Below are 23,987 nucleotides of genomic sequence, written 5' to 3' on the forward strand. Positions count from 1 at the left end.
AATAGCATGACAAAACATAATAGGTCTCTGGATATAGTTTTCATTTGTTACATGGCTGTAACTATCCATGGCTGAAGGATTGGACTGTCCCTCAAGCAGTCCTTTCTCTTCCAAGTTCTCTGTTTGCCTTTACTGCATTCATCAAGCTGTTGCACTAGTGCCATTTCCTCAGCTTCATAGTTGCATACTGGGAGAAGGAACTGCTAAAATGATTTATTGGAGCAGATGCAATGAAAATTGAGGGATGAATGACTCCACATTTGTTTTTTTTTTTTACTTCATTTGTCAGGGCACTTAAAATATGTGTGATTTTTCTCTCAAAGTTCTAACTTTTCTGCAGTCATTAAAAACAGAGACAAAGTAGACTCTCCCCACAAAGTTTCCAGGTTTGGGAGCACCAGTTTGTACAGAGAATTGCATTGATTCAGGGGGGAGCTATCTGGATTTCCATTAGCATTTTAATCTCTTATCAGACAATGAATCTAAACTAACTTACCCTGAATGCCTTTGATCCTTAGGAAATGCATTTAATCCATAAGGCAGCTGTGTCCATGGTCTGCTTGCAGGACCCTGACTCAGTTCTAGCCATTTGTTAACCCAGCCCTAGTGCCTATTTTTCCTGTTTGCAACAGTAGGCAAAGTATTGATTGGTCTTTCCAAGAGGGCTAGACTCCATCCTGCAATTTGTACACAGTTCAGGCATGGTTAAATAAAATCTCTCATTCTGGGACTAAAGCAGGTTTCTTGGCAGTGATAGAATTTGTAGCTTAAGAAATAGTTGAGACTAGCTAAGGATTCTGGAGGTGCTCCCATTCCACTGCTGCATAACCAGAATATGCACTAGTTCTCTTATTTAATGGCTTATTTGGATCCATTCCCCTTCTAAGTTCAGGCACCCTGATCCTGCCATGCTTCCTTGAATGCATATCTCTGTCTGTGACTTTTAACTCACTTTTCAGAATGATGTTAAGGGAGATTATAATTAAGAAGATGCTATAAGCACCTAGAAGTTTTTGCTCCCTCATCCCTCCATCATTTTCAAGTTTAAGGCTGTTTTATTTTCTATTACTCTTTCCCTTACACCTTTCTTTATTTTGGTTTTTCCTTTACTGATGAAAATTAATCTAATATGCTCAGGTCTTACTTGAAGTATGATAATCTTCAAAATCACAGATTTGTACCTACCAGGGTGGAGGGCAATGAACCTAGATAATATGCTGGCCAAATAAAATTCTAATCCAGACTAATATTTCAAGTCTCTTCAGTTTCTTGGGTGTTTGGAGCCACTATTGTGTACTGTCTGTTCTAAAGTCAGGAGCTTGCTGCAAACTTGCGATCTCAACCTATTTGGTTTTTTATCCTTCCCTGAAGCTTAAAGGAGTTCTGCTTCAGGGTTTGGCTCAAGTGTGTCTATTAAGCATGCCTTGCCAGACTCTAATTAGACCTGCTACTTGAATACTGAGTAGCTTTCTTCTGTTTACTATTTGTGTGGATTAAATTTGATAGATTTCAGTAGAAGAATATAAATGAAGTGACTGTCTAGCTCTGGATTTCCTCCATCTTCCTTTGATGCACTAATAAGAATCAATTGCAGTTGCTTATTATTTTTAAGTAGCAGTTAATTCGAGAAAACCTGATTCATTAGCTCTTTTCATTTTGCTGATTTGATTTCAGCCTTCTGCCCATCTGGGCCAACCTACATAGATAGTTCTAAAACCAGAGTGAAAACATCACTGAAATTGAAGACACAGCCTGACAACCCAGCGAGCGAGGTGCTGTCTTTAACAGCAGGGTCTGAACCAACCTCTGTTATTATGGGTACCTCTCAATAAAAGGAGAGGTATTATTCTACATTCATTCTCCCATTCAAGCATTTGGTTCTCTGTATGTTCAAATCTGGGAACAGTGTGTATGACTGTATAGCTGCATAGATAAATTATTTCCTGAGTAGATCAGTTATCCTCTCTGGGGATGTTCCAGAAAATCCCACTCTCACCATAGGAACTGTAGAATTAATCTCCATGGTCGCATGATGCTTCTAGAAACATCCTTATGGTCAATGTCCTGTATCTGTACAAATCCTCTTGAAGTTAATAAAGAATCCTGAATCAGGATTGTACTCTAAGCTTGTAAGCTCTTTAGGTTAGGGCTAATATCTTCCTGCAATTATTAAAATATATGTAAATACGTACTTTTAAGATCTATAGCTTTGCAGAAGTGCCTGTGGTATTTATTTAAAAAAAGAGTGTTTCAGAATCTGGTAGGAGACATAGGGTTGTCTTAGCCCTGGATGCAGGAGAAGGTGTCACCTTGGCAGTTTCTACAGGTGTACTCTTGTGTGACATGGGGAAGAAAAGGGTGTATTCCTCTGTTCTGAATTAAGGGGCAGAAAAGAATGACTATCTCTTTGTGGTCTCCCTACATTTAAATCTAGGCTGATTCCTATTCACAGCTTTTTAATTTTTTTTTTCACATCATAGCAAAAAGACAGTATAATACACTGAAAGGTACTTCGTGGTTCTATGTGGATGAAACATTGCTTTTTTTTTTCATTATACAGACAGAGGGAAGTTAAAACATTATTTGTAGAGGATAAAGGTGAACTTTGCTCATGATTTTATGAACTTCTTTATTGCACAGTTCTCTTTGTGCAAATAGCCCTTGACACTCTCTTGCCTTTTGTTATTTCCAGCAGATTGGAGTCATTTGTTTGTTTCAGCTGAACTGTGACAAAGCAGCAGGTGAGAGCTAAAAAGAATCAAGATCACTTTCAGGTTTTGTGCAGATATTTAGAGGGACTTGTGAAGTTCTGTTATATTCAACTAATTTACTTCCTACCTCCTTTTCCCTTGAATATTGGTTTGCAATTCTGGAAAAAATGTTCCAAAAGTGAGCTGGTATCTGGGCTAAGGCTGTGGGGTTGGTGTTCACTTTAACACACGTGCTGACTGAAGATGTCACCCTGGAACAGCTACTCACTACTGATCTTCCGCTGGGGATTTCTGCCCTCTCTCAGCAGGAAGAATAGCATGGACTCCACAGTTTTCTGCTTCAAAATCAGCCTGAAAATCAGGATTAACTACATGGTATTTTCTGAAAAGAAAGAAAGATGATTGAAGTGAATCCACTAACAAGGAGGGAGGGGAGCAGAGAGACTCTGGTGACCATGGAAGACAAACAGCTCAGGTCAGTAGTATCTTCAACTACACGACTACATCTGGAAGAAGAGATCTGTCCACAGCCTAACCCACAAAATTATTAAACTTGCAGAAATAAATATTGCACAAGGTTATTGGAAAAGTAGAAATCTCAAATCAATCAATGCAATGCCGTCAGTCTGATTTGAGAGTCTCTGACTGCCTGCATTTATCTGCCTGTGACTAATTCAGCATTGACATCTGTGTCTCTTCTTCACCTATTTTGAGTTCTCACTTGTGCCTGATTGTGACCATTCTTGTTCAATCACTGCCAATTCAGAAGTATCTATCAGTCTCCAGCCAGGACTGGATACCTATTAAAAAGTGTAGACATTGAATTGCTTACTCCTTTCTCTCTGTACTGCTTGAAAAGAGCCTGACTTGCTCAACATTCAGACTGCAGCTAGTATAAAGGTCAGGAATGTATTTGGTACAATTTATCTGTTTGAAATGTCAAGTAGTATGATAACTTCTCCATAAAATAATAGGTTAATCCAATATGATCACTGAGAAAGAAATAATCCTATTTTCAGATGTTTCTGCTTCATACTGTCATGAACACAGATACTGAATTTCTGATGGCTGACAAAATTCATTTTCTATGTTGTTTGTATGTAAGTTGCTCCGAAAGTAATACCTCCTATTTGTTTCCATGGAATGTACAACTGATACAAAGAGGACAATAACTCTATTTGATAGAGCACATTTTTAGCTGCAAAAAAGTTGTTTTTCTACATAGTCACCACCACTAGCCAATTTGCATGGGTCAGCTGATTTAGATGCTCTTCATTTCATGGTACAACTGCTGTGCATGGCCTTCTGGAACATAGCTTGTTTTTCACATTGCTGTTGACACTGTTGAAATGCACTACCCACCACCTCACTGTGCTCACATCCACTGTTTTGAATCCAGAAACATTCAATAAATTTCCATGAATGTCAGTGGATGCAATTATTTCTGCATGGAGCAATTCAGTGACACACCTTTGCTTCATACACACTTCCATGTCACATGCCATCGTGTCAGACTGCCCCTCTGCTGCCATCTGTCACACAGCAACAAAATGCAGTGGAGTATTGGTGGGAAGGTTCAGCCTCTACTGCCGTGTCACCAAAATCCATCTCTGACGTCATGTGCCAACAGAATAAAATAGGAAGCATTACTTTTGGAGCATCCCTTGTAGCAGTGTACTTGTATTCATGGAATTCATTCAGCTTTCAATGGTGCAGGATGCTGCAAGTGTCTGTCTGCAAAACTTTCATAGATATGCAATTAAAAATCAGTAGTAATTATGAAGCAAGTCAGTGAAGTACAATTTTAGTAAAATGCTTTATGGTCAGCACTGAGGAGACTCAGGTAAATAGGCATATTTTCCTGATTTCTTGTTAAACGCACTGCAAGGGAAGAGCATGGATTTTAGTAGTCTCATGCAAAGTCTACGGAACTCGTTGCCACTCATTTTTTAACTTTAGCACCATCTAGTGTACATACTAAGAACAATTAAAAATAAATAGAGGACCAATTCTTTAGTCAGTTAGCTGTAAAAGCTCAAGTATGTTGTCAGTGTCAAAAGGTAACAAGCACGTCTGACGTTGTCCTGCTAACTTAGAGTAAAACAAGTTTCAAATTACTTATACATTCTTATGGGCACCACAGCACTTTAATTTGTACCTTGTTTAAATAATTTGCTTGCCTATAAGATTAACACAATAAATGAAAAACAAAAACAAAATACTACTTACCAGCAGGTTAAAAAAAATAAAAAATCAATGTCTGTTTTATCCTAATGCAAATATGTATTTGTATATTCATACACGTATGAGTGCTGAGTTGTGCACATTGCTGCAAATTGATACAGTCCATCAAGCCCCTAGCTTTCATCCAAGTGTGTCTTGGCAGATGTTATCCAGGTCTTGCCCAGACTTGATATACAGTCAGAGATGAATTTCGTCCCTGTGTGTCTGGATCAGAGTGTAGTGCATTTGTGAGAAGTTCAGTGTGCTGTTACTTTTCCTGTTAGCACTGCTTCGTGCAGCATGTGCTCTATGTCTTGCATTTACCACCAGTGCTAATGAACTTCTGCTATTTGCAATACATTTTGTTTGCACCTGTGTTGTAAAGTCCCTCTCTTGTAACTTCTGCCTCTTTCTCTAGTCACCTCACATTTCTCAGTATCACAAGACAGAATGCTGCAGTGTTACTAATTTTCATGCTTCCGTCAACAGTCATGGTTCTGCATCTTCTTACGAGAACTCGCATAATGAGAGGAAGATCTCCCATGTGTGCTGCCGCCTTCCAGGGATTACAGATAGTTTTCAGTCAGAGAAGGTTAAAACTTGCTGATTGGTATACAAAAAAGAGGCTTATGGTTTGTTCATCAAGAAAATGGTTCCTCCAAAGGTAGGTGGAACGGAAAGGAAGGAATTGTTACTGTGATTTTTTTGAACTCAAGGTTTAAATTCTATTGATTTTTCACTAGCATTATTTTATGAATCAGGGATGGCCTGTGCAGCCAAGACAATATTACTGTAAGACAAATGTGGTAAAACTACACAGAGAGAATCAACTTTTTATAGGAATTTGGGGTGTTTCCTCAGTTCAGACAAGGTTACAAGAGTTCTGAGGACATCACTGGTCTCAGTGGGACTGTGTACTTTTGTAAACTTGAGAGGTGCATGGTCTCATATTGCATCTATGTGTGACCTTGTTCTACTCTGAAATAATTCAGATCAATAACTGAAATTTTTAGTGCTTAATAGCTGTGCTTGGATAAAGCTTTTGAAACTGACCTGTCATCCACTGACTCATTACCCAGACATCTTGTCTCCAGCATAGCAAAGATGGCAAATTTTTCACAAAAGCCACACATTAAATGAAATTTCAGAATATATCGTCCAGATTAGAAAATGATAAAAACTACATTATGGTAAGTGACCCTGTCACCCTCAGATTTGAATCTGTTCATTACCTCGCATGTGTCACCTACATTACCTCGTATGCAGCACCATCTTGGGAACAGATGAAGCAAATTCTCAATTTAGGGGGATACTCTGATCAGAAGTGACAAAGAAAGGCTAATGGCATCCTGGCTTGTATAAAAAATAGCATAGCCAGCAGGAGCAGGGGGGTAATCATCCCCCATACTCAGCTCTGGTGAGGCTGCATCTGAAATACTGCGTTCAGTTTTGGACACCTATTAGAAAGACACTGAGGCCCTGGAGTGTGTCCAGAGAAGGGCAACAAAGCTGGTGAGGGGTCTGGAGCACAGGCCTTATGAGGAACAGCTGAAGAAAATGGGATTTTTAGTCTGGAGAAAAGGAGAAAAGAGGCTAAGGGCAGACTTCCAGCTTTTTACAACTATCTGAAAGGAGGTTGTGATGAAGTGGGGGTCAGCCTCTTCTCCCATGTAACTAGCAATAGGACAAGAAGGAATAGCCTCAAGCTGCACCAGGGGAGGTTCAGGTTGGTTATTAGATTTGTTCTCCAAAATAGTGATCAGGTTCTGGAAAGGAGGTAATTCAGTCGCTATACCTGGAGGTGTTCAAAAAACATGTAGATATGGTACTAAGGAACATGGTTTAGTGGGGGAATATTGGTGGTAGGTGGATGGCTGAACTAGATGATCTTGGAGGTCTTTTCCAGCCTTGGTGATTTTATGATTCTGTTCTGTGATTCTGTAAGTGTAGTGTTTATTGTCTGGTAGTTTAATGATGTTTATTTCTGCTCAGATTGTAATATCAATACTATTGAATCATTTATAAAAGACTAATCCACTTTTTCTTTTGGAAAAGAAAATTTCGCTGCAAACCAGATGTTGTGTCTGATCTGAGCTTTCATGGGTAAATTGATTACGAAAACAGAAACTGCTTATTTTCCCTCAAGAGGAAATATGCTGGAGAGCACAACATTGAACTAATTTATAAGAACTATAAAATTATCAGCCTTCAGTCTTACTCTCCACCACTACACACACACATCAAAAGACTTGCATTTTTCTACATCATTAAGGTATGGCTTCCATTCGAATCTTACCAAGGGTTCAAGCAGAATTATATTGTGGTATGCAGCATAGAAAATGCCACCAACTTATGGGCTTAGTATGTTGCTTCCATCATTGCTGGAATTGCTTTGCCTATCTGAAGTACACACAACAAAAAATATTCAGTCTCTTTGAAAGCTTTGCTTCAATGATTCTTCATTTCTTTATGTAATTTCTGAAAAGTCAAACATTTAATTTCTACGTTTTAATATTCTGTGCGCTATCAGCTATTAAAGTTATCTGCATGGGAAATAACTGCTTCCCACTAATTTTTTACTGGGAATACAGGAATTCAGCACAGGGGATTTGGTGTTAACATTTGGAATATAGTTTGAGAGCTTTACCATTCTGTCTCCCTGGAATAAGCATAGTTTTTTATGGAATTGTTAAATGGAGTTTCTATTTTGCAAACAGATGTATTCATTCCTGATAAGAGCGTGCTTTTAAAAGCACTTAGATTTGGCTTAAGTCCTTTCTTCTTCAATAGTAGTTTTGCAATACCTGTTAAGTCTGCTGCAAATATTCATTGGTCTCTGCCTCCTACGTGAATTTCTGTAAAAGACAAAATCTAATGGATAGGTGAAATAGCTTGAGCTATCATTGTCATGAGGGATGGGGAGAGGACATCTGACAACTCAGTATGAGTTGTACTCTGAAGCCAGGCAGAATTAATACCCCAGATCTCACAATCTGCATTGCCATTTTCAGTTTTGGGGCAAAGGTTTGTTTGAGTGCTTGTGACTGTAATGAATGTTTAAATTGGAATAATTTGATTCTTAAATATGATGAATGAAGAGGAGAGCTGCCTATCTGATACCAATGAATGGGGAAGTCTGAGCACTAGCTTCATAAGCTTCTTACCAGCACAAATGAAATGGCTTTGAAAGGTTTATCTTGAGAGTCACAATATAATTCTGACAAAATTTTGTTATTTTCTTCATTTTGTTTTGTGGAAAAACTAGCAACTGGATTCCCTGACATGGTCATCGATCTACATGCTATTGATATCAACTGTGAAGATAAGGAATAGGCTGAGCTCACTGTGTTCCTTTTTACCAGCCGTTCATTGTTGGTATTGCATGATGAAGATAGGCTTCCTAACTAAACAAATGGGTTATATGCATTTCTACTTCTAATATATGTATATTTTAAGTTCAGGGGCCTCCAATCTTCAACTGTTTTTTGATCATAAACGAATACTGCTTTGTGCCAGAATCTGAAGGCCATATGCCTGCGTGTTCCCATTTCCTCACCCTGTAATTAACTCTTGAGAGCTGCTCCCAAGAATGCTTAAAACCTTGTTGATCTTATAAAAATGGAACAGCCAGCCTTAGGAGAATTGGCTAGTTTAACAGGCAGGTTTTATGTGATGACTTTAAGTAGGGAAATTAAGTCCAAATGAGAAGCAGAGTAACATTTGGCCTTAGTTATATCGAAGAGCGTCCTTCATGGAAAATTCCAACTGCTATTTTTCATGTGAGTCTATTTCGTGCTGTGCTTTCAGGATTAAGTGGATTAAATTATTTTAATCTCTCTCTGTTTGTGCCTGGTCATTAATGAGAGTTTTCAGTCTGTATGTGTTGTTCCTGAAGGTACTTAGCTAACAGTGAGGTAGAAGGAGTTAATGATGCCTTTTGGTCTGGATCTGAAAAGCAGGAGAAAGATGTTGGAAAGAAACAGCAGCCAGAAAAAGATGCACAGGGACACTCAAGGCAGTCACTTGGCAATGAGGCTTTTCTGCAACCAGAACTGTATCCACCACTACACAAAGTATTGTACTAAGAGTATTTTCCAATAAAATACTCGTTCAGAACAAACAAGACAAAAAAAAAAAAAAAAAAAAAAGAGAGAGAGAGAGAGATAAGAAAAGGCAGGATTGAATGACTACCAGGTTTCACTGGATAATGCCCCAGTCTGATTTAAAATTGTCCAAGCTCTAGATGCTTTGTCAAGGACTATGCACAAGCGATCTAAATTTTGCTGTTTAAAACAACTTCTGTCTCTGTATATTTATCAGCACAGAGCTCTGACTCCATTTCACACCAATAGATTTGGCTGTCATGTCTGATACACAGCAGATTCTTTGCAGCTTTAAATTGATGCACCTTTTCTTAGTCTCAGTGATAATATATTTCCTGTTCACCAGCTAAAGACCAGACTAAGTATTTACTAACTTGATTTCTCATTTGTGTTGTATTCTTTATTTCAAGTTAGATACAGGAACTGTAGTTTTTCTTCTGGTTTCAACTTTTGCTCTGTTTTATTTGCTAGGTTACAGCTGTATTTTAATACATTCCTCCTATTCTAGCAAGTTATCTTGAAGAAGCTTACTGAATCAGAAAGTAGGCCAGTATGTTTTTATGAGAAAAGAAAAAGTGGAATCTTCATCAAAAAATGTCTTCTCTGCAGAATTATTGCCCATAAGTAATAACCACATTTCTGTGCTGTCATTTAATCCAAACTTTATTTGGATTTTTTCATCAAGCATTTCCAGAATGTAAGAGACAGTGATATAGGACTGGTTCATGAGGCTGTATAACTTCTCATTCTTACTTATAAAAATGTACAGAGCAGAATAATGATAGTATGATTTTGTGTCTTGAGTTTCTTTTCCCAGGTGTATCTAAAGATGTGGAACAAGTCCTAGTATTCTCATAAAAGTAAACTACTGCTATGTATTAGCTTGCCAGTTCTTACCCAGTATATGCTAGAAAAGCTCATTTTGTAAAGCAGACATTTACATTTGCAGTGAGTGAACAGAAAACTCACTTGAAGACCTACATTTAACTAAATTTTATTAAAGTTTAGCCTTCTTAATAAAACAGCATGAGAGAACGTGTAATGTGTATTTTGATATTTCATGTTTCAGAATTCATTTAGCTGTTGTTATCCTGTGGTCCTGAGCCTTAGCAGGAAGTCAGAATGATTGGATGAGAGGGAATTACCTTTAGTTTCTCCAGGGGAGGTTCTAGTTGGATATTAGGAAAAAACAACTTCTCTGAAAGAGTGATGAGGCATTGGAACAATCTGCCTAGGAGATGGTGAAGTCACCACCCCTGGAGGTGTTCAAGAAATGCATAGATGTGGTATTTAGGGACAGGGCAATAGTGGTGGTAGGTAGACAGTTGGACTAGATGATCTTAGAGGTCTTTTCCAACTTTAATGTCTACAATTCTGTTTTGTTTAAACATGTTTTCTTTGTGAAAGCTATCTGTTCTGTGAAAGATGCTTATTTCCAGCCCACCTGTAGGTATGGAGCCATACTTCTTCAAAGGGTGCATAATGCTTGGAGTAGTTACCTATTAAAACAGTCCAGCTATAACAAAAACCCCAAATTCAAGCTCTATTGGCTAAATGTGGAGCTTGGTGGAATTTCAGTTCCTGTTCCTAGATTTTTAAAAATAAAATATGAGGATTCAAATACAGTTTTCTTGTATTTGAATAATCCAAATTAGTATTCATTGTATTTTGTATTACAAAAGCAGTATCTCAGCAAGTGTTTTCTTATGCAGCTACCATTATAAGTGTGTTACTAAGGGTGAATGTTTTGTTTGTGCTGTTCCCTTTAAGTGCTTGTGCATTTAGCTCTCTTTATGAAAAGAGAGCTGTTCTGAAGAAGCTCACCTCATTTTTCACCTCATCCAGAAATCAGTGTCTCAAATTGCTGTCTTCTGTTCAAAGCTTTCAGAGGTGGGGATGCCAACTGGAAAGGGCTTTGTCTTCACCTCCCAAGCACTTACTCAAAATATACCTTTTCACTAAGCAATGGAAAGTGCTATTTGAAATAACTAGTGTGGCTACAAGTAATGATCTCTTTTCCCTTCAAAACTATATTGTAGGTACATTTACACCACTTAGGATTGTTCTGGTAGAGGGCTAAAAGAGGTCTTTGAGAAAGAAGAGGAAAACATCTTCTTGGGGCTGCTTTCATCATGAATAGTTATGATGCTGTACAAACATAGTCAAGAAGAAAACATTAGGATCTTGTGCCCATTTAACTGCTTTGTCTTCAGGGCAAACTCCCTACCAGAAGCATGTCAGAAGGCAAGTCTGACTTGCTGATAAGTGGACTCTGAACTTCTGAAGGGCAAGCGGTTTCTGCCAGTGTCCAACTCATGATGTAATGATCACTGTGCAATGCAGTGTCATGGCTTGACTAATGGAACAATGGAGCCAGGGAACTCTGTTTTGAGTCAACAGGAAAGTGATCAGGCCTCCAGCTCTTTGAGAGTTTTTGTGTTTGGGTTCTGTTTTTTTTTTTTTTTTTTTTGTTGTTTTTTTTTTAAGCATTTCATTTCAATTTAAAATGAAGGAAGTCGATTTATTGCTGTGAAAATCACACTTCCTGAAATGATATCGTTCCTCGGATGAGCAGAAAGAAATCAGACATTTTTTCAATGTCAGTTATCTTGAAGAATGCACAAGCATGCTGTTAAAAATGTCATCACCACAGCATGGACTGCATGGCAGAAACATACTCAAGCACTAAATAATAGCTAGATATGAGAGCCCATTTTTGTCTGATGGCATGACAGTTTGCGGACAACTTTCAGAATAGAACCTTCTTCTCAATAGGCTTTTGTCAAGTTTCAAAATAAGAATTTTAATGAGGTCCAGTTATGAATGATATTTTTGTCTGATGAAACCAGTGAAAATTCCTAGGTAAGGTGGGAAATAAATGATAAAGGTTCGTTATCTCTTGCATGAAAGTATAGCTTTGAGCGGTGTGTTTCTATTGGTAGAAAGGGGTTGCCAGCTGCTTGTAAAGGCTTTTCTTAATATTTAAGTGTGCTTATTGGTTATTTTTCACACTTCTGTACAGCATGAGGATTAGTAGGAAAGACTGTTGATTGATTCTGTCTTACATTTCTGAGGCTTGGATATGGCACAGGACAGTGATAAAGGGAATTTTTGAACTCAGAACTGAGAAGTGCTTTTGTGTCCATTGTACAGGTGGTCGGAGTGGTTGGAGTTTCTAATCAGAATGCAGGTGAGGTGCTGTGGCAAAACTCCATTCCCACGGAACAGCTTGGATGAACTGCTCTGTTCTATAGAGGGAACAGTTCGTCAGGATTCCTTTGTATTAGGGAGGACAGTATTTCTACTGAACAGAAGACATTTTGTCATATCTACCAGATTGAGTGGATAATCTAGTATCTGAACAAGGCAGATACATCAATTACGATAAACAAACAGACAGTGATCTAATATAAATTTGAAGTGTCCCAATCAATAAAACAGCTATGGTTTGTATTAGTGCTTGATCCTTGCTTTTAATGTTAGCATTTATATGCTGCTGTTTATTCTGCTTCACCCCTTAGAAACCTCATTATCTTTTGGACAGTTTCTAGATGCTCAGTGAGTAGCTGCAGTCAAAAAGAATGAGGAGTCTTCCAGGTTTGAACTTTGTTGTAATTGCCATATTTGCTTTAATGTTTTGATATCATCACACTAATGCTGAATCCTTTGGCTCCGATTTCTGCTCACTCTGGTTTGCTTTGCAGGGCAATATGTAAAAATATATCTCACAGTTCGATCACATGACAAATTTTGGCCCTCATCTTCCTTGCTGTGGGGAAGCCACCACAGAAGTGCTTTGCTGTTCTATAACCTGCACTGGTTGCCCAATATAGCTGACTGGTGTTTTTATTTGTAGACAGGGAACACACAGATGCTCACTGTGTTCTAGAAAAGGTCCACAGTTAGACATTGATATAGCAAACTTGAATTGACACAGCAGGTAGGGCACTGGACAAGCCAATGATGCCCTTGGGACATTTCTTCGTATATGGAAAGCACTTCTATTTTCCTTTGTAATAACAAACATGATTAGGAATTTTGTTCTGTAACAAAGCTGACAATGGAGAAATGCTGTGTAGGGACAAGCTTGATGTTGGAGTCACCAAAGATTGGTTACAAAATATACATGCTTGAGCATGTGCTATATTTCATTTCTTTCTTTTTTTTTTTTAAATAGGGTTTTTTTTTTTTTTCCTTCTTCATCTTTTTTTGTTTGTTTGTTTGTTTGTTTGTTTAAATCTCCCTAGAATTAGTAGGATTGGTATAGTGATGCATTTTGTGTTTAACTTGTGTTGTTTAGTAGGTCCGAATAGTGAGTTCATGGAGCCTGGGGTCTGTATGCTTCTTCACATCTTCACAGGACTAGAAAAGAGAGGGCTGTGTGGGGCTGAGCTGCCTGCTGGGGTTAAACCACACTGACACACATTCCAAGGAGCATCCCTCTGCCTCAGCTGCCGGAGGGAAGTCCAGTCAGGAAATTTCATAGTTCCCATTCAGGGTGGATGGAGCAGCTGCTCTTCCCTTAGCCCATCTGCTGGTGGCATATCTGTGCGCTCTCAGAAAGCTGCTTCTGGGAAAGCACAACTCTGCCTTTCAGCTATGGCTGAACTTGGCAGCTGCTCAGGAGTTATGCATGAATTTTGACTGTGCCTTTAGAGCAGAAGATTCTGAATTCCAGTGGAGTTGTGCTGGTGTAATGTAAGGGAGTACAGCATCTGCTTCCTACTTGCTTTCAAACATACATTTAAATAAACATATTAGAATGTGTATATTGCAGACTATTCCATGCTAGTGATATAACAGTCCTGGTTTATAAGTACCATTGCATACATTGAATTGCAGTGAAAACCCCTCATGAAGCTTTTTCAGTATATTCCACAAAATAATTTTTAGGTCGCATACAACTTAATTAAGAAATTGTAATAAATTGTCACAATATGCAAGACATTAACATCTCTATTTTTTAGTCTGCTGAGGAAGATGAAAGTAGATAGAAAGATAATGAATAAAATTATTACATGAAACAATCCTATAAAGGTTTTCTACTTTAATAAGTTTTTTATTTTAGAGATCTCCCATGGTGCTAAAGTTAGTCCATGGAAATACCACTGGCCCATAAGAGTTTGGAAGTACTTAATTTCATAAGGCTTCATTTTGATACTTGAACATGTTATCCTTATCTTTACGTGTGAAAAGAATATCATTGAATCGATTGGCAATAAAGACTTTTGGTTAGAGATCCTTCCTTAGTGGCAGTCAGCCCTTAAATGGGGTCTAAAAGAGGTGCAGCCAGACTCCATCCCTTTCAGTCACACAGCTGAATTGCCTTCACCTGTGCTCCCAGGGCTGACCAGGTCCTTTCCCCAGGTGATCAATCAGTGGTTCAGGCTGTGTCTCAACAGTTCCCATACAAATACCCAAGTTTTTCTACATGAAGAACTACTCAAATGCACATTAAAAGTGTAGTCAGAATGTACTTATACCTCTAAAAAGCCCCCAAACTCAGTAAAAATAATTTACTTTTTTTAAGAAGCATTCAGCTCTCTAAACGGTGAGATTGGTGCACGAGGAGTATTATCAAGCTTTTCCATCAGCTTTAAAAAGTTTAAGTTTTTCATGTCTATGGACTCTAGGAATCAAAAATGTACTTGAGGTAATCAGAACATGAGGATTCGTGTCCGCTGTTTGGTTTCTTCTGGGATAGCTTTCTCATGTCTTTTCAGATCAACTGTTGAAAATGCATTTAAGAGAAAAGATGTGGGTAAATAAGGCGGAAGAAGCAAAGAAAAACTTTTTTATTACTTACATTTTTCTTTTTAACTAAGCTTCTTTAAATGCATATCTAAAAAATGCACAATTTTCTATTTGATTTATGACAAACTTAGAATTAATGATTCCATAATACATGATAAGAACAAATTCAGAACTAGCAAATGCAGTGTTCAAACATAGTAAATATTCAGAAGAGGCAATAACGTTACTGGCACATGGAAGCAGAGACATAATTGATTTTGAATGCAAAGCTGTAGTTTACGCACCCCTGTTGTTTGCTCAAAGGTTATGCATCAGAGGTTCTTGCAACTCAGATTCATGCAATTAATCTCACAGAAATCAGTAACATTTTATGTGGGAGCATGAGAGAAAATGATCCTTATTAAACAGGAAATAATTCTATTTTTAAAAGTTCCCTGTTTATGTTTGTCCTGCTTCTGCATTTCAAAAGCTTCTAATTAATATTTAGTTTAAAGGCTGGTCTGAATGTTACTCATTCTGCATGCACAGCATAGGAGTGAGCTGTAGCACAGTTTCTTTCTGAGCCATTGAACTGCTGAAGCAATATACCACCATGAAATGCAGCCTTGCCAACAAAAGTAGAAGTAATGTAGTATCCTAAATGTAAAGTTAAATAGTTACGTAATTTCCCTAAGAAGTCTGCTTTTATATTAATTTTCTTCAAATAGTCAGACTGATTGTACTTTTTTTAGGTATTATTATTATGTAGAAAAAGTGGATTTTGATCTAGAATATTTTCACAAGTAACTCAGTTGGGTTTATTATTTTCTTTCAAATGGCTCAATGTACCAAAACATGATAATAAGATATTTTGTTCAAATATTCTGCTACTGTGCATCCTGAAAATCATGTTTATCTTTTTGAAGATTGTATGATTGGAATCCCAAACTCAATTAAGTGGTTCTTGATGTGCTCTGATCAGAGACTTCCATGATATGTCTGATTTCTCCCATTGTGAGAAAGAGTATTTTGCAACATTGAAAATGTAGCACAACCTAGATAAAAAATCTGTGATAGAGACAATAATATGACATGCTAGAGGTACTACTGCTCTGAATCTCCCAGTTGACAGAGCTTCTGATTTTATTTCATTTATTTTATTTCTGAAACGATTTCTGCTGTTTGATTTGTTTTTTGAGGTGTGGGAATGGTTGTGAGGAACAAAAATGGTGCTGATTGCACTTCCATTGTTTTTAATTTTTGTTACTATTTTTTTCTGGGAAAAATCCTCTCTTTTTTTACCAGCTTTTTTTTTTTTCTTTTTTTAATCAGTACTTGGCATTCATTATTAATAATGAAGCTGTGTGATATGTTGTATTATGAATGTACCTTACTGCTTCAGTTCTCTGGCTCAACAAAAAAACATTTACAAATGCATTACACTTCAAAAAAAAAATAATATCTCCTTCTGCATCTCAGCCACAGACCCAGAATTCATTTCTGTGAATGTTCCTATGAATAAAATGTCAAACATCAATATTTTAAAAATGAAACAGAAAAGGCTGGTAAAAAGTACTATATCACATTTCTAATTACAAGGCAGTTGAATGTGATTAGTGATGTTGATGCTACTTGAACAGTTGCACTGGTAACTCTTGGCAAATATTTAGGTTTGAAATGGTGGCTACCCTGTAGTTGCTGTAGGAAACTGACTTTAAAGCTGTATTTAATGATGATAGAAAGGATAAAGGATAGGTCTCCAAGTTCAGACGTGTACACTGGGCTTTTATCTCAGATAGGAAATTCAAGAGATGAGAAACAGCTGTGGTTCAGGCAACTGGCTGACTGTACCATGGAAAATATTTAGGTTTTGCTGAATAAGACATGTAAGCAAGGTAATATGGCAGCCACATGACTTTAATAAACAGTGAATGCCTACTAAAATTATATGACAAATATATCTTTATTATATGACAAACATTTCTTGGGGATCCTAGGGTCTGATTTATATTCCTAGGAGTAGCTTTTAAATTTGTACTGTGAATGTTTGCAAAAAAAAAAAAAAAAAAAAAAAGCAGAAAATTACTAAAGTATCTGCTCATGGATCATTTGAAAGAAGAGAAAATTGTCAAAAAAACCCCTTCAGTTAATGCAATGTTTCATTGGTATTTGATGAGGACAAGCACACGCAGTAGTCTATAGTCATTGAACTGAAATGTGAAAGTACTGGTTTCTTATCCCAGCAGGATTACAGCTCTGAATTGTTAGTCAATTCAGGTTGTGCTGTTTTTATCCTGGTTAGTCATTGGGAAAGGACCTTTTCTTACTTTACTGAGCTGCAGATAATAACCGATGTGTGAGTTGTACTCTATAAGTAGCTTATCTGGCTCTGCTATCATTCCCTTGTAAAGGAAATGGCACCTAGAATGGGAAAGCTGCAAATATGTGCCAGTGGGGAAGAAAACAAACAAAAAAATACCTTTAAAGTCAAGCAATAAGCACTGTTTATGGGGTAGTATAGAATGATTTAGTAACACTTGCAACAGCCATCATTTCTGAGATTGAAGAGATCCGTTGTTTGTTTTGTGTCAGTATGATCAATGGTTTGTTTTTATATTACATCAACACAGTTTTTCTTCAATATGTTGCAGCATTGAATCAGCTTGTTACAGTGCCTGAGCACAATTCTGAAGAGAAAAATGGCTGTTGGCCTAGCAGCAGGAACTAATACTTTATTTGTATATGACATCAATTATTACAATGGGTAGGTGCCCTGAAAACATATTCTCCAGAGTCTGGCTGCTACCCTCTGCTTTGAGAGAGACGTGGAAGAGAGAAAAAGCTATCCTGGTAGCTGTTCCAAATGAGAATTTCTCTCCTTTTGCTACGTACAAATTGTTTCAGGGTTTTTTTTATTGAAATAATGTAAAGAGTAAAGTCAACAGCAAATGGAGCCTGAGCAGAGGAAAGATCATATCAGAGGATCATAGAAAACCAGAATTTGGAAAGGACCTTAGACTGAAAAGGGCATTTGATCCAGCCCCACTAAAAGCAGGGTCAAATTAGATAATTGTCTTAATTTGCAGCCAGTGCCAACATGTTGGTATAAACCTATCTAGTAGTTGAGATCAAGGAAAATACTGCTAGGTGGACATCACACACTGTGGAGGAGAACCCAAGCTGAAGCTGCTGCTTGTTGGTATACAGCTGCTGGATGCCCCATAGATTCCATGGCTCCCCGGAGCAGTGCCTGGGGAGAGTGGCAGTGCCTGTGTGACCATAAGGATTTTTCAGACGAACCCTACCCCTTGCTTGGTTCACTCAGTCAGCTGACCTTAGCACTGACATACTGCCACGTGTTTCTTTTCCCTTGTGACGCCAGCTAACGTTACTCTGTGGAGAAGTAGCTCCCAGTGCAGCTCTTCAGCTGTTGTAAAACATGGCAGTGAGCAAGGTTGGAGCACAGTGGTCACAGGTGGGATGATGTGGATTAGCTGAAAACTACTTTTGTCTGCAGTACAAGCACTCTCTGATCATGGAAGCAGATTGCTTGCAAATACGTAATTTTAATAGTAGTTGAACTTGCAGCCAAGAAATCATTCTTCCTTTCTCAGTTAAGTGAAAAGCTTATAATTAATTCAAAACTCTGAGGATTGTGTTGCAGATAAAAGTCTATTCTCTCTGGCTTTTGAGTATTGCATACTTAGCATTAGGTCAAAAGAAATCAAAACAAGTATAACATGCTTTAAAAAGGAGAAAAAAAGAAAAAAAGGTTTCTAGCTAGACAGAAATATTTCCCATTAATGTTTTAGACTAGTAAATGTTTCAAAAATCATATATGCAAGTTTCTTTTTCTTGATCAGGACCAAGGAATGTAGCTGGTTTTCACCTTTGCATGGAAAATAGCAGAAAGTGTCATAGAAACATCCTGAAGTATAACTAATGCACCTGTCAATGACTGTTTTGACAGTCTGAGTCAGAATGTATGGTGATAGTCTGTAATCACAGGAACACTAGTTCATGCCAAATAGGATGAGTGAGTTTTAATTTTATACATTTGTGTCCATCTACAGCATATGAAGAATAATAACCCATTCAGTGAGGAAAACATATTTGGCAGGTGTTTGGCAGAGAGCTCTCACTGCATACAAGAATTGCAATAAACCCATTCAGTGGTTACCAAATTTTTTGGAGTCATGCCCATCACATCTTACTCCATACCAGCTGAAAGCCAAAAATACAGGAGAAGCATACTGGAAGATCTTGTAAGAGTTCACAATACTCCTTCAGACATATATAAAAAAATTCTCTACCATCGGTTGTGTTTTGCATAACTTCGAGATGCTGCGTAGCATACAAGATAACAGCAAATGAAAACAGTGCTTTGTTATCTCTGCTTAATAAATTCTCCATTCTCTGCTCAGTTGTCTGTCTACAGAACAGATATTGTGAGATTCAATGAAATATTAGAGAAGAGTCTCTTTAGGCCACGAGGAACTAATTCCACACATAAATATGAAACTCAGCTGTGGCTCTAACCATGTGCTGGGTTTGAAATTAGCAATAAAACCAACTTTTATAAGGATTTTTAAACATTTATAAGGATTTTTAAAGCCTGGAGTCTCATCATATTAGCATAAGGTAGGGTTCATTCAGTTGGAAGATCAACTTAGCTTTTTGTAGCAATATGGCATTGCCTTTCCTTCTGGAGTTTTCAAATGAAAAAAATGAATCTGGAAGATAATTCTGAATGTCTACAGTGAGCCTCTCTGATAAGAACTACTGCTGATCTCTCACCAATTCCCATCTAGGAGCCTCTCAAGGCTAACTTGATATCAGCCTTTTATGTGGCTCTGGAATAAGCAGATGAAGGTAGCTATGTTTCTCCTACTGCTGCTGCTTTTTGACTGCTGCTTGTTCAGTGATAGCTTAGAAGTTTTGAATTAACTTTGAGTATGAGCTTGCTAAGTATTTTGATTTTGCTCCATTCACTTTGTAATGTTGACTGTCACCAAAGGAGAAGATAACATAATTACTAATGTTTATGGAGACTAGAAGTATCATAAATATTGAAACATAGTGATCTTTGAATAATGTGTTTGTGAAATCTAAGTAACTTCATTTCTCACTGAAAGTAACAAGCTTACTGTGAAAAGTAAACACTGAAGAAAAAGGTCTCAACTGTGTTAACACTGAGTTAACAGCAGGTTAATCAATGTTAACAGAACTGAACTGCTGCTTCAGGGAAACACTGTGAAACCATAGCAGCATCAGCTAGTTATACCAAGAAAAATGTATTCCTGAGTTGTTTCCTGTATGACTCAAATTCATGTATGCATGACAATTCATAACCTGATGTGCACTTCCTAACAGAAACTAGTCCCAGTCTGTAGCTCTCCTGTAGATTTTAGGTAGTAAGGGTAACAAAGGACTCAGATTTGACCACACAGTCTGATCTTCACTGTGTGCGCTCATTCTGCACTGGATACTGAAAGAACAAATTTTGATTAGTGAATTTGGCTTGATTCTAGACTGAGATAATCAAGTCATGGAAAATTAATTTTATTTTCTTTTCTGATAAGTGAGGCAAAATTTACACTATGAAAAGCCAATTTCTGATCTCATTAGTTGAGTGTCAGTCTGTAGTGGTTCCATGACTTCAAAGCTCTGCTTCTCTTTTTAATGCCAGTTCTCCATCTGCTCACCCCTGCTCTCATGTTGTTATTGTGTCTTCTGCTTCATACCTCAGTGCATTTTTTTGGTGAATGTTCTGTGCTTGGGCTTGCCTTACATTTTGTGCGTCAAGCATGTGAACCCCGTTATTGAAAGAACGTATCAAAATGCATTTCTTATATCTCTGTTCTGTTGCATGTTACTATTTCATAAACAAAATTCTGACTTCATTGAAAATAATTGCAACCCCCCCCCCCCCCCCCCCTTGGCTTTTACAGAGACAGGATTGACTGTCTGTGTCTGGATTTTTCTAAGAGATTGAAAAATATTTGAGACAGAGACAGTTGGATAGACTTCCAGCTCCTATGGTGGTACACTGGACAGATTTCTAATATTTTAGAGTGCTTAGCTCTTCAAAAGAGATTTTTCTACTTCTGTTAAATGAAAGCTAAGTCTGAGACTGGGGCTTCTTTGTTTGCCAGGCATTTTATAAATGTGGATTTCCACTACCTAAATGATGCTGCAGAACTCAGTTTTCATTAACAACATTTATACCCTGATTCACCCTACCTGCTATCATCAATTTAGTAAAGGTCTCTGTATCAAGAACTGCATCATGCTGGATTTCCTCTAAGGAGACAAGTCTGCTTCTCTCTGATCTGTATCACCCCCAGATGTGCTGTTTTCATTGTGTGTGCTACATGATTGTATCCAACTTCAGCTGTGTGCCTTCTGTGTATATGCCACCTGATGCTCAGAAATGGCCACAGTGCTCAAGTCCCATCACAGTCAGTTTGTTGACCTTGTGTAAGCAACAGTTCCTGGTCTGAGTCTGTGTGGCAGACTTGTCTCTTACTCTGTTTTATTAGCTACCCACCTTTTTTCTTTTTTAATGTACAGATCAGAAAGCAACTTTTTGATTTAATTAATAACCATAACAACTATCTAGGGGTACAAACTCAATTCTGAAGAAGTTATACCATCTGAGTTTGTTCTGCATCTCTTTATGAACTCTGGATTTAAAACTAATACATTGTTAATTCAGGCATACCCTTCAGTTATATACAGGCAACTGAAGCATGGAATAAGGCAGCCACAATACCAACAGTTTTTGGCATATTTTCCAGAGTGCTGTCTGAAACAAACAGCAGGAAAGAAGCATGTGTTTTATATAACAAAGAACAACGTGTATCAGCATTGTATAGTTCTTTGGACTGTGTGCCTTTTGGACAACAGCTTCAATTTCAAAATAATGCAGAAAATGCCTAAAAATCAGGAGAGGTACTAGTTAGGTACATAATTCTGATGAGTGAAAAATGGAAAACTTTTAGGAAACAACAAGGAGGTTCAACTGAGCAACAGTAATACAGACCCTAATTGTTATTTTTATAGCACAGGGTGCTGATATTTTATTAATAGCTTTAAATATCCTGCCTAATGCGATGCCAGCAAGAATTTCAACACTTCCTGACCTGGTCAGTGGTGATATGAATAGATTAAACTTGTAGCAAAGATCTTTGGAAGACTGGTACTCTATTTTCAAGCAGTAGCATGTACAAAATGACAGAATGATCACCAGTAAGAAATAGGCAGTAATTTTGTTGAGTGGATATGTAGTGCTCGATTTCCAACTATTCTTCTAAAAACTCAAAAGATGCTCTGATTAATTTCACTGCAAGCACAAGGAAAGAATGATCAAAAACGTCCACCTGTCATTTTACTTGTTGCTGCTGTTCTAGAGCTGTACCTGGCTTTGTTGTTGCTGTTGCTTGAAGTCTGCTGCCCGCATTTGGGTGTAAATAGGGCTACTTTCTAGCCAAGAGCCTGTGAAGTGAGCTGTAGAGAAAGTACAATGAAGTTGCAAGTTGTGGCATGTCTATTAGAAATGTATGAGTCATAGCATACTTACTGTGATGGACAAACCGTTCAGAGATATCTTAGGGACTAATGAAATATTTGCTAAGTGAAAGAATGCAAAACCTAGCTGAACTGCTCTCAGGATTCCAGCAAAACCGCACTTGGAATAAGAGCATGAGTGCTGTTCTTGGTTTCTTACAGTCTCATTCAGGGAGAACACCACCAACAAATGGCTTCATATTTTGGGTGGGATACCAAATACATGGATCTGTGTCATTAGCCAACAGGTGTGGCATAACCATTGGAGTGATTTTTGTCAAAACATTTTGGTATCCAACTTCCTTTTAAAGTATATTAACATCCATTATTATTTCTATCTGACTGTTTAGTACTTTGTTTCTCAAAGAGCCATGAACACCTGTATTGCAGGGAAAGAATTCTAAGAAGATTGCTCGTAAGGAAAAGTTTCTTGTGCTTTACCATCAGATGTTCCAGACTGTTCCGTGAAACAGTAAGTTTAGGATTTTGATATCTTTTTAGATTCTAAATCGTTGTGAAATAAACTTATTTTCTTTCTTTTTGGTTGTTTCTGGGAAATCTTCCTAAGCCTTTCAATTCATATTATGTTGCAAATGCCCTTTGCCTAAATATGATCTTCTCTGCAGGAAATTGCAATTATACGTGATCAGAGGATTGGACTTAATGTTTATTAAACATACAGAACTAGTTAAAGCAATCTGGAAAAAATAAATTTTATAGGTATAACTGTACCTCATGAAATAATGTGTTCTTACAGATTAATTTCAGATACATTGTCTTGTGGAAACTCCCCCCAACCTCCCCCCGCCCTTGTTCTTGATCTGTCACAAGAAATAAATAAGAATTCTTTATTGTGTAAGTATTGTTAGAATATTCTCATTTTTGCTGTGATGTTAAGAGTTGTATTTTTTATTGTTATATCACAGCTGTCTGAAAACTAGAAAAAAATCTTAAATTGAGATAGATCATTCTGAAATGAAATTTAAAAATGATTTTTTTGTCATATGATGTGAAGAGGATAAGGAAATGTTGATTTGACCTTTGGAAAACATTTCTACAGCTCTTTTGGATGTTCAGATTCCCCAGAGCCAATTAGTTTGTTACCATAACAGCTATGAGAAGCCAGAGACAGCGTTTCTTTGTTTTCTTCATGCACGCTATAAGCAACACAATGTCCATGTCAGTTGACTCTTAACCTATGTATAGGAAAGCAGCACTTAGGGGGCCCTCTGTTTCTTCCTAGAGCTTCATATAAATTTGTATTCTGTTCTATTTCATTTTGCATCTTTCACTCTAGTCACATGGTTTTGTGAGGATCCTTCATTGGAACCTTTATGAATTAGTCCCTTTCCAGTACCTTGATTTTGTCCCTTTGAGGGAGGGAGTTTGCTCTCCATATCTTTGTTGTGCAGTGTTGTGTGTGCAGCCAGGGTCCATCTGCCTTTAAGACACTTGGAGCTTAGTGCTTCTCTATAGTTTGTGAGAAAATTCTGAGATTCAGCAGAAGGAAATTGGTCTGTAAATTGGAGTTAACAGTAGTATATTTGAAATAGCAGCAACAGAAAGATTAGGCTGAAGGGTTTCTTAACGTAACTAATGCTTAAAACTTACAGCAGTATTTGTCTTTCATGACACGTTTCAGAACAGT

The 23,987-nt window shown here is 37.5% G+C and overlaps 1 protein-coding gene across 1 annotated transcript in view; it reads left to right on the forward strand.

Annotated features, from left to right (window-relative positions):
• MTA3 (metastasis associated 1 family member 3) overlaps positions 1–23,987 on the forward strand; it is a 591,413-nt gene that overhangs the window by 124,382 nt on the left and 443,044 nt on the right. The window contains exons 20-23 of the mRNA XM_085219339.1: positions 2,696–2,741; positions 3,017–3,186; positions 5,424–5,598; positions 22,730–22,811. The gene's annotated coding sequence lies outside the window, so the exon portion shown is untranslated. The remainder of the gene's footprint in view (positions 1–2,695; positions 2,742–3,016; positions 3,187–5,423; positions 5,599–22,729; positions 22,812–23,987) is intronic.

This window comes from Meleagris gallopavo, chromosome 2 (genome assembly GCF_905368555.1).
Source record: "Meleagris gallopavo chromosome 2, MGAL_WU_HG_1.1, whole genome shotgun sequence".
NCBI lineage: Eukaryota > Metazoa > Chordata > Aves > Galliformes > Phasianidae > Meleagris > Meleagris gallopavo.